The following is an 11,867-nucleotide window of genomic DNA, read 5'->3' on the forward strand; positions in this document are numbered from 1 at the left end:
CTGCTTTTGGATCCAAGGGCAATCCTTGATTACATTGATCTCTGCCACAAGGATCCAAATACTCCTATGCCTGATTTCAAGTTGACTCCTGGTCAAAGTCACATGCTGACCCATTTCATCACTGAAGAGAAATGGAAATTTGAGAAGGACAGACAGATCAAGAAGACTCTGTTCAGAAAGGAGAAGTTCCTGAAGAATAACGTTGTCAATATGACACCTGATGAACTCCTCAAGATCCAAGCTGAAATCAAAACCCTCAGCAATGACTTCAAAGCTTACTATGCTGATTGGCAAGGAGCCAAAGTCAGGTTTGTGAAACTGACTGAGAAATTCACAAATGTTGCAGCCCCATCGCAACAAGAAATTCCTCATGCTGATGCATCTGCTCAGCCAACTGAAGAACATGCCAGCACCGCTGATGACATTTAGGCTGCTAAAGAAAATGCTAGTTCCAGGGCTGATGACTCCATTCCAGCCGCTGATGAAATTGTGAGGGCATCCACTAGTGGTGCGCCTGAAGAAACTGAAAATGGCAGGGCAACTGCATCAGTTGCACCTGAGGAAATTCAACCAGATTCCTCAGTTTCATCTACGCCTACCCCAACTTCAATTCTTCCATGTGCATTCGATGTGAAGAAGACCAAGGCTGCAGAGCGAGCTGCAGTGAAGAAAAGGAAAGCATCCAGTGCTTCAGAATCTTCAGCCCCAAAGAAGATGAAGCCTCTGACAAGTTCAATTGAAAATCCAATTGATGTTGTTCCAATTTCCACCATGTCATCAAAGGACCTTGTTCCTTTTGGTGAGGAATATGTGATCCCAAGTGGATCTAATGAAGAACCTCAATCTGCTGCTTCGTCAGAGCAGGTTGATGAAGAAATTGAAGTGGATGTGATCCCTTCAACAACTGTTGCTTCCTCACCAATGCCCCAGTTCACAGCTGAAGAGGCTGGCGTTGAAGAAATTGAAGATGAAGACGTGGACATTGGCTGCACAACGCCAGTGATGAATGATGACTTTTGGGAAAGTCAGCACCCCAATACTCCACTCTTCACCCCACTTCAACAAATACCTCAGTCTCCTGCACCAACTGTTCAAATGGGCTCTGAAGGAACTCATCCCACTTAGTCTGTGCATGAAGACATTCCAGTCGCTAGTGCTGAAGAAGCTGCTGTTGTTGAACCCTTGAACACGCAACCTGCTACTGAAGAGGAACTAGAAATTCCTCAGCCTGAAGAACCTGAGATTGTGATTCCAGAGGTTGTGATGCAACTCACTGACACTCTAGTGCCCAAGCCAACGAATCCATTCTCAAAGAAGCAAAAGTTCAAGGCTGAAGATTTCTTCAGCGAGCATGTGTTCTTCACTGACTATAACCCCTATGACTCTGCTCGCATAAGAAAGAGGCGTTTATGGACAACAAGTCAAACAAACTTCTATTCCTCAGTACTGTTCAACAAAGACAAAGTCTTCGATCATGAACACATTCCTCATGTAGACATGGAGTCTCTGTCGTGCTTCGAGCCAGTCCTCAGTGTTCTTCACGATGCTGGACTATTAAATTTCTGCATTGACATCTCTGACTGGAATGAAGAACTCATTCTTCAATTCTATGCAACGCTGCACATCACAGGAAACTCTAAAGATGTGAATTCATGGGTGTTGGACTGGATGTCAGAAAATACTCAGTACAAGGCACCAGCAACTGAATTGCTTCGCGCCCTCCCACTCAGTCCTCCCCTTGACGGTGCTCGTTGTGTCTACAGTGAACGTGAACTTTCAAATCATTTCATGCAAGTGCTGATGAAGCCATTGAAGCCAGGGCAGGCTCCTCGAACCAAATTCCTCGTCAAGGAATTACTATATGTGCCCCGGACTGTCTATCGCATTCTGTCAAAGACAATGAGTCCTATCAAAGGCCACGACTCAAATGATGAAAAGGTCGTTGGCATCATGAAGAACATGCTTTTCAACATTATTCATGGCGTTCCCGTCAACTTCCATGATTTCTTCATGAGGACTCTGGCGAATATTGCTATGTCACCATTTGAGCTGAAGCCTTATGCACCATGGACTATGAGATTCATCAGGTCAAGGGCTTCACTGAATTACAAAGTTGACACTTTGAACCATGGCAGCTACTTGCCTCCAATTGAAGTCCTCAAACGGACATATTCCTCAGCTGATGACAAAGGAAAATCAACTGCTCTGATAGATGAAGGCATTCGTCCATTGGATGGTCAATTTCGCAAGGCTGCATCCTACTCCACCAATGATGACTCAGCCACACATGACTCTGCCACCAAGCAAAATCCTCAAGCCACAGCTCCCAGGGTGATGACAGATCGTGAGTTACTCCTCAGTCTTCATCAGAAGGTTGATCACAATCATAAATGGGTCAAGCGTCAGTTTGGTTCAATTCTTCACAACATGACCTCAACACACAATGTTGTGAAGAAAAACCAATACTACCTCCATGAAACCTTCAACCGTACCTGGGCTATTCTATCTCATGTCTACAGCGCTGCAGATATGAAGAATATGGGTCTCAAGGAAGAATTTGACTGGTCTGCACCTCCACCGAAGAAATTCAAGAAGGTCAAAGTTCCTTCCTTGGTGGCCAACTCCTATTCTTCATCATGCGAGACTGATGAAAATGAAGACTTGGACGACACTGCGGCAGGCCCTACTACAACAACCGACCCCAACAACGCTGGCGCTCCTCCATCAACTTGATATTCTTCAGGGGCGTTAGTCCTCAGTTTTGATCCTTTTGGTCATTCGATGACAAAGGGGGAGAAATTTGAGTTAGTCTTCAAGCGGGTCTAATATATGGGCGTTTTTTTGTTAAGTTACAACTCTCGTTCTTCTGAAACTTTATTGGATCGAGTTGTAATCTTAAACCCGATGGTGCCCTGATACTTTTGATGCACTGTGCTTTGATACTCTCGATATGTTATTCTGCATGCTTGTTCCTCATTAATATTATTGCACGCATGCTGAATTTCATCAGGCACCATATTTCATCATGCATTTCAAATTCTTCATATTATATGTCAAATGCGTGTATGAATTACAAGATATAGGGGGAGATCTCCATGATTAAACTCTTCAAGTGTGCATTGCTTCAAAAGAAAATTCCTCACTATGCACATCTTCAGGGGGAGTTCTTCTATATCTTGCAATCAAATTCCTCAATATCAGTACTTACACTTCATATGTTTATCCCCGTTGAAAACTTAACCTATATTGTCATCAATCACCAAAAAGGAGGACATTGTAAGTGCATCTAATGCCCCTTAGTGATTTTGGTGTATTGAAGACTTATAGGTTAAGGGACTAATGCGTTTGTGAGTGTACACAGGTCTATAAGTCTATGAGGAGTTTGATATTTACAGGGAAAGTCGACCCCTAAAAATGAATATCTTTGACTGAAGACTTTGGTATTTCTGAAGACTTTGAAAGTGAAGATATTGGTGTATCCGTGAAGACTTGATATTCATGCGAGGAATATGAAGCTTGAAGACTTTCATTTTCATAGTTTTGTTTTTCTCTTTCTTGAGTCATAGGAAACACCATGCTGTTAAAGGGGGTCGAGGAAATATGAAGGAAAAATTTCCAAGTGATGCTCAACTCAAAATCCTACACCTACCAAACCCTTCGAGTGAAGCCTTTGGAAATCTCATATAGTTCAGTTAATTTCTTCAATGACAGAGACAAAGTTCTTCTGGTCGCTGAGGAATTTGTTCTGACTGAGGAGTTAGGAATTCGCTAGTGCAGATTGCCTACACAATGAGGAACATGATAGCCCTGAGGAATTTGATAGTCAAATTTCTGACCGTTGCTGTGCTGCACGCCAGCTGTCTCAAAATATCTTATCCACCTAACGATCTTATCAGACAAGGGCATTTATGTCTTATCATGTCGGGCTACTCCCTAGGCTATAAAGAGCCGCCCCCTACAACCACTAGCTGGTTGGCTGCTCCGAGAGAAACTGACACTTGTCATTTGAGAGCAACCCATCCTCCGAGGACTTTGAGCGAAAATCATCGAGTGAGGAAAATCCCAAACCCAAACACCTACAAACCCCAAAGTGATTGAGCATCACTGAAGAGATTGATCCTGCGTGGATCTGATGCTTGTTACCTTTGAATATTGTGCTTCTTCCAGACGGTTAGGCGTCATGGTCTAGAGCATCCAAGAGGAATTGTGGATCGCCGAGTGACCAAGTCTGTGAAGGTTTGGAAGTCGCCTGAAGACTTACCACGAGTGATTGGACGAGATCTGTGTGATCTTAGTTCAAGGAGAATACGGTGAGGACTTGGTGTCCTAAGCTGCATGCTCAGCGACTGGGTGTCCGGGACTGCGTGTCCTCGAGTTTAAATACTCAACCGCTCCAACCAGACATACAACTGAGACATCAGTTGGAACTGGTCGAACAAATCATTGTCTTCACCAACCTTACTGGTTCTATTTCCTCAACTCTTTCATTTCCTCATTACTGTGTTGAGTGGTTGTTCATATCTGTGTTTCAAGACTTTGACTGAAGACTTTCTCACTTTCCTCAGTTCTATTTCTTCAGTCTGTGTGTCTTCATCTTGTGTTATCCTGTGTTTACGCTTTCTGTACTCTGTGCTTGTCTTCATTTCATCATGATGACTAAGTCTGTATCCTGTTATGCTTACTTCTGAGTACTTATTTTGCTGCAAGTAGTTCTTCGCTAAGGAATTTCCTCACCGGCAAATTCCTCAGTGAAGAATTCATTAAAATCGCCTATTCACCCCCCCTCTAGTCGATATAACACACTTTCACCATCGCGCAAATTCGTATTTTCACTTTAGGTCGTTCACCCATGGTGTGTGTAGGCCCCCAAATCCCCTTCTTTATGGCACACATCGATCGATATGCCTCTCTAGCCAGGTGTGCCTAGCATAAACACATGCTTCTTCTCTTCTCTTATCACTGTCCATGCCTCACTCCCACCACTCTTTTCATCGATCTTGTACTCACACACTCCTCCCCCTCGATATAGTATGCCTCTCGCACCACCTCCTAGATGCATCCCTCTCTATCTTTCTCCCTGTGCCTCATTTGCTTCTAACACACACATGCATGTATATCGATCAATCTCCCAACAGATACCTAGGTCGACTTTAACTACCCCCGCATCGATCGACGTACATCACAAGTTATGTCTCTCCTTTCTCTGACAAAGGACGATTGATCTTCCTATGTAGTTACGTCTGCTTACCGCAGCCATATCGTCCCCCCTCATCATTCGTGCAGGCCTCCTGACCCGTCTCTCACACGCACGTGCACATGCAGACAACCATCCCCTCTCTTATTCATATTGCAGACGTGCCTTCCGTTTGTCTAGCAAGCCTATCCCACCATTTGTTAGAAGCAACTCCACTACCACCCCCTTGAACACTCTAGCTCTGTCTCTCTCCCAACCTTATTCCTCTCCTACACATATGCATGTATGCCGATCGATATCCCTTAATACATGAGGTAGATCGATCTCCCTTAATACATGAGGTAGGCCTCTCTCCTCCTCCACAAAATATACCAGCCATTGTACCTCTATAGTTAAGTAGGCCTCCCCCCACACCGATAGTCGAGCGTTGTAGGTAGGTATCCATGCCAGAGAGACAAACTGCACCTATCCCCTCTCACGTTCCAGTAGGCCAACCACTCTATATATTCGCCGTGGGCACACACAAATTCGATGGCACTCTTTATCAATCACGCACGCGCACACACACACATCATCCCTCTCTTCGATTCTATGGACACCTCAAGCCGATGATACCTCCACTCTCTTCTCGTGGATCGCCTCCTCTATATATATGATATACCCAAGACTCTATTTCACACACATTGCATATGATACATTTTTTGATTGACCCCCCCCCCCCAAAAAAAACTCTCACGAACCCACACACTATATCTCTCTACGTCTGTATCTCTCTCACACAACCCCACATAGGTGGTGTACGTATACAAGAAGAGAATAGGTGCACCGTGCATGTACTCATGCTTCGTGCCCAGCCACACCCGCATGGGTACACGATGGAGCTCATTTCTGTACGAAGTGGCAGCCCACGTGCTAATTTGAACGTGTGTAGTGGTTGTTTACCTATGGAGGTCGTGTACCACGCGTGCACGAAACAAAGTCTGACTTGATGCGTTGGCGCGTTATTTTTAAATAAAGTTATATCGCTCAATGGCACGTATACAGAATATAAAATGATTTTTATGGAGAAAAAGGTAGTCTACTCCACTATATACAATGGAGCCTACCTGCCTGGTTTGTCTCTCTTTAGAGTATATCACACAAGGCCGTGTTGTCCTCTCTCTCTCTCTCACCGTTGGTCACTGATCCGGCCGCATCCGTTCCGCCGACGGAAATGGAGGATGTGCATCATTTCTCCGTTCGATGGCGCCGAGGCAGCACGTCCCGATGTGCGGTACACGCCGTTCTCCCTGACCAAGCTCGGCGCGGTAGGGCCTACGCCACCTGCTCGCTGCTGTAGTATGGGCAGATTCTGCCCGTCACCGCTCACCTAGTTACATCCCAACGACCTCCAGGTATCCCCTCCGGCCTTGCTCCACTGCCCGTCTTCCCATGTCGCTGCATGTGGATCTTCCATAGTTCTTTGCCCAAAATGTAGCTCGTCCGGCGTACTTTCCATATTGCAATCTCGTCCTCACACCGTTTTAGACAAACACAACCGTGTTGTTATCTTCCCTTAGGACAAGGATTATGCTTCTTTTTTGTTGTCACATGTGTCATCAACTGTTATTGGCCAGTAATTGTTTCCTTTCTACCTCTTTTTTTGCAAACAGGGCTATCCATTTCACCTCATTGCTATTGCGACCTTTTGGTGAACTGCACAAATCACTTTTTTTCTTAAGAGTGTTTTCTGCAGTTGTACTAAAATGTCACACGGGCAACATCTCTACAATTCAGTGCGACTGCAGAAAGGGAGATTGGTTTTGCTCTATCCTCCTCATCCAACTTTGAGCCTAATCTTCTCCAACTAGTTAGTCTTAAGATAGACTGCAAAGGTGACCGGCTTCTATTTGTGTGTTTATTGTTTCATCAACAATCGTCTATTATCGTAATCACACTTAATATCTTTGGAACAGGGACGCTCAGCTCTATTTTAGTGGAACTGCACAAAATGATCGGAATGTTCCATGCTCCACACAACTACTTTTTTTCCCAACATGCCTTGTTGATTTAGACAGAGCTAGGGGGACGTTACTGCCATTGAAAGCATGGATCAATTTTAATTTAACACCTTCTCACAACTTTGTCTTCAGTTGTGATGTAAATATTAGCTCTGATTTTCTAATAATTGAGATGCATTGGCAAAGAAGTTAATTTTTTATTGTTTCCGAAAGTGCATCGATGGCAAGACACACGAAACAAAAGGTGAAAGCTCACACCATTGTACAATTTCATGTCGCTGGAAAATTATTTGTATAGTACGTCAATTATGTAAACAAATGCTGGAAGCTTGATAGCATTGCCAGAAGCCTCTTCAGCATCCGGGTCCATGTGCCATGCACAAAATTATACTCCTTCATTCCTAAATATTTGTCTTTTAACAAATTTCAAATGTGCATATTTTAGGGTGTAGATTCACTCATTTTGCTTTGTATGTGTACTCCCTGCATTCCTAAATATTTGTCTTTCTAGAGATTTCAACAAGTGACTACATACGGAGCAAAATGAGTGAATCTACACTCTAAAATATGTCTACATACATCCGTATGTAGTAGTCCATTTGAATCTTTTAAAAAACAAATATTTGAGTAGTCACTCGTTGAAATCTCTAGAAAGGCAAATACTCCGGAGTATATTTAAGAACCGAGGGGGTAGTGCACAACCGCATGGGAGACTCGGCCCGATCGTTACGCCGCATTAATAGTGAGTAATGAGCAGTCAAATCATAAGCCCCACCTTTCCCACTGTAAGTTGCTCGGAAGAAGCAACCATCAATACGCTCTTCTTTGAATCTTCTCATACTACTCCATCCGTCACTGTTTATAGAGCGTGCTTTAGAAAAAGAAAAAAAATCTCTAGGACCAAGGCGACTAGTGATCAGCCTGAAAAATAGCATTGGTAGTTATAACACAGTGTCTATTACTAGAGGAAATAATGCGTACACACATGCATGCAGTGCTTCCACCCCGGGTACACACATGCATGCACTTACTCCACTCCATAGTACATCGAGAGAAAATTGTGGACTTGATTGCGGTTACCACGCCCTAATTAATTGAGCGTTAGACCAAACACGTCTAAAGTCTCTCTGGTGGTGGAAATGCATTGAGAGAAATGCATCATAGTGAAGCGCGCCCTGTAAACTGTGACCGAGGGAGGAGTAGTATGAAGGTGCAAAACCAAGTACGCGTATGGCCAGTCGGTCAACGCACCTCCTCTTGGCATATCACTGACATGTGGGACCGGAGTGTGAGCAAACCGATCTCAATTGACGGCAAAATGGCCAACCCACCGTTCCTTGAGAGAGACGAGGAGTGAGAACACACAGACGGGCTCGCACAGAGGCCAAGATATATTCGAGCATGGTTGATCGATATCATCATTACATGTTGGGCTGCCGTTTTCCGCCCTTCTTCGGAATAAATGTGTACTTTATCAGAGATTAAAAAAATAAGAGTACAACCGCTCCACCATGCGGTTCGAGTAGTAGTACTACTCGTACTACTAAACCTTGCGCTTGGCTCTTTGCCTCTCCGTGAAGTCGAACAATGATGGTACTCCGCATGTTCGGTACTACAGTGTATGCCTCTGGCAATCTGACACCGAATGAACTAATGCATGTCCACTGCCTGGGCGAGGGTAGGTTGCACTAGTCAAAAGGCATAAGCGAGCTTCACCTTGTCCTGCTAGCTTCTCCTCATTCTGCGAGTTGACGGGACACACCAAAAAGTAGTGCTAGTCCATACTCCCTCATTTTCGGTTGATATGGCTTAATCTTTTTTGCAGGTAAATGAGAGAGCTTTATTCATATATAAGAATTCTTAGGACGATCAGCCAATACACTGGTCACTAGGAAGCGAGGTACCCCGCAAAAAAAGAAGTAGGAAGCGAGGTGTTTCATCAAGCCAGCTCTCGGCCACATTCAAAGTGCAGCAAGCACGGTTCGCACAAAGATGCACCGCAAGGTTTGCTGACCTGTTTACATGCTGAATAACAAAAAGAGAGGAAATATTACTGAACAGTCCTATTTGTAACAGGATATGAGCCAGAATTAAGCGAGAATTGTGGCGAGTGTTCCATGCAATCAACTTCCATTATCACATGCAAGAACCCTCGAAGAGAACCAAATGTGTTGAAGATTGCTTTATCATATTTTAAAAATATAATCAGAGTGTAGATGCTCCTCCATCCGGTTCCTAGTAGTAGTATAGGAGTACCTCTATAGACTATAGTAGTAGTACTAGTACTAGTAAACTTTGCGCTTGACTGTTCGCCTGTTTGGGAAGTCAAACAATAATAGTACTAGTATAGTGTATGCTTCTGGCAATCTGACACCGAATTAACTGTTGCACGTCCACCGCGTGAGCGAGGGAGAGCTTGCATTAGTCAAAAGTTTCTCCTTGTCCTGCGAGCCATCACGCGCAAGAGTCTCCCGTCCTGCAAGCTTCTCCTTGTTCGGCAAGTTGACGGGACACAACAAAGTAATGCTAGTCCATACTGCCTCCTCTCCGATTAATATGGCTTAATTTCAAACGAGATAAATACACTATCTGTCACTGTATATTTGTAAAAATACGGTCAGTGGACTTCATAATACGCTCATTGCGCTCAATATATACATTTTCCGGTGTTTATAAGGTCACTAGCTCACCCTGTCTAAGTATGTGTGTGCATGCATGTGTAGGTTGAGCACTTGAGTGTGAACATGTGTGTTCCGTCGTGTGCTCGGACATGCATGCATTAGGGCATCGCACGCGTTTTTGCATCCATGTGTACATGTGACTGTTGCATACACGTAGGGGGGGGGGTACGTGTAGGGGCCACTAAGGAGCAGTCAAATCACACAGTAAGTTACACTACGAGGGAAAAGCCTAGCAGCAGCGCGGGTTTTAGGCCTATCAGTAGCGCGGGTTGGAGCGCTACTGGTACGGCGCTACAACTAAAGCTTAGCAGTAGCGTGCCTCAACCAACGCTGCTGCTAAATCGACTTAGTAGTAGCGCTTGCCCAGAGGAGCGCTACTGGTAATTAGTAGTAGCGCTTCTCCCAGCCCGCGCTACTACTATTATTTCGTATTTTATTTCTTTTTTATTCCATGTTGTATTCATACACCTTTACACAAGTTTTCATACAACATGAATTTAGAGATTGTTTTTACATCATAATGAGTTATTACATCACGGGGTGAAAGAACCGTGGACTAGTTTCAAGTGGATGTCCATCCACTTGAAACTAATCCGCGGTTCTTTCACCCAATGATATAATAAATATCATCATCATCATCATATCATTAACAACTTATCATCATAATACATCATTGTCATATAACACCTCCTCAAGATCATCATTTTCATCAATGACATCACATAACAAATTGGTCACTAGTCATAATCACAAGTACTCCTCATCATCAACTCTAACACATTGTACCACATAATAAACATATTGTACCTAACAGGACCTACTACATTCTCTTAGGACCTACTACATTTTCTAAGGTAAAATAGCAAAAAACAAGATAGCCCCTGACTCTCCATTATGGAGAATGGAGATTATCCTGTCTCCAATTCTTGCCTTTCACTGAATGTTACTTCCAAGAACCTCCTTGCGAATGTCCAAACATTTTTTCCATTCTTTGATGAGCATGTGTTCACCGGTTTTAGAAATCCGATATGCACAGGTGAGCTCCCTATATTTACCTGGCAGTATGTTCAAAACTGTAAGGCGACCATTCAGATATATCAGATGAGGCACACAATCCATTGGGAGTTTCTATTGAAAAACATAGTAATAACTTCGTAGTTAGCAATGATGTACTAGTTTTAGAAGTATGCAAAAGATGCACGGTTGTCATAATAGTAAAAAATCTTACCAGGGTATGTCCATAGAAGTTACCGTGGTTCAACACGTGCACTACTGGCACGTATTCACCATAATTTGGAGGAGTTCGATAATAGGTATTGTAATTCTCAAGGTAAGTACAAAATGCGATCAGATGACTTTTCTCCTTATAAGTTAATTCGGAGCCATCAGTGTAGTGGGTTTTGTCTACCATCTTCCGCACATTTTTTGAAGAATCAAAATAAGTTGTCAATGGAAATAAGCTGTCAACTATTTTGAAATAAACAATATAAATTAGTTAATAACTATGTTTGAGAAACTCACATTGCGGTACAATCAGAAGCGTATCAACAAGGACCCAAATGTCCATATTGTCTTGCTCGATGTCAGGATCACCAAGATCCATGGTGACAATCATACCATCATAAAAACCATACATTTTGCAAAGTGCTTCCCAATTTTGGCAACCAAAATGGGTTACGCTCTGAGCATTGCACGGATTTACTTCAAAATCCATATCATGATGGGTCCTTAGGTGTATTTTCTTTGTTTCAAAATTTTCATGGTCTTCAAAACCCATCCTCTCCAAGACATAGCATCTTGCATGGCATGGGATAAGCTAGTCGAATTGTAAAAATATGAAAATTAGACGTTGAAATAGTTGAAGTCATGCTTAATTACGGAAAAAACACTTGTCGTGTTGCGTACGGTTTCAACATCGAAGGTCTCCTCGATCTTAATGCTGAAGCGCCAATCTTCGTCTAGCTCAACGAACCTGTCGCACATACCTCGATC

This window comes from Triticum dicoccoides, chromosome 5B (assembly GCF_002162155.2).
Source record: "Triticum dicoccoides isolate Atlit2015 ecotype Zavitan chromosome 5B, WEW_v2.0, whole genome shotgun sequence".
NCBI lineage: Eukaryota > Viridiplantae > Streptophyta > Magnoliopsida > Poales > Poaceae > Triticum > Triticum dicoccoides.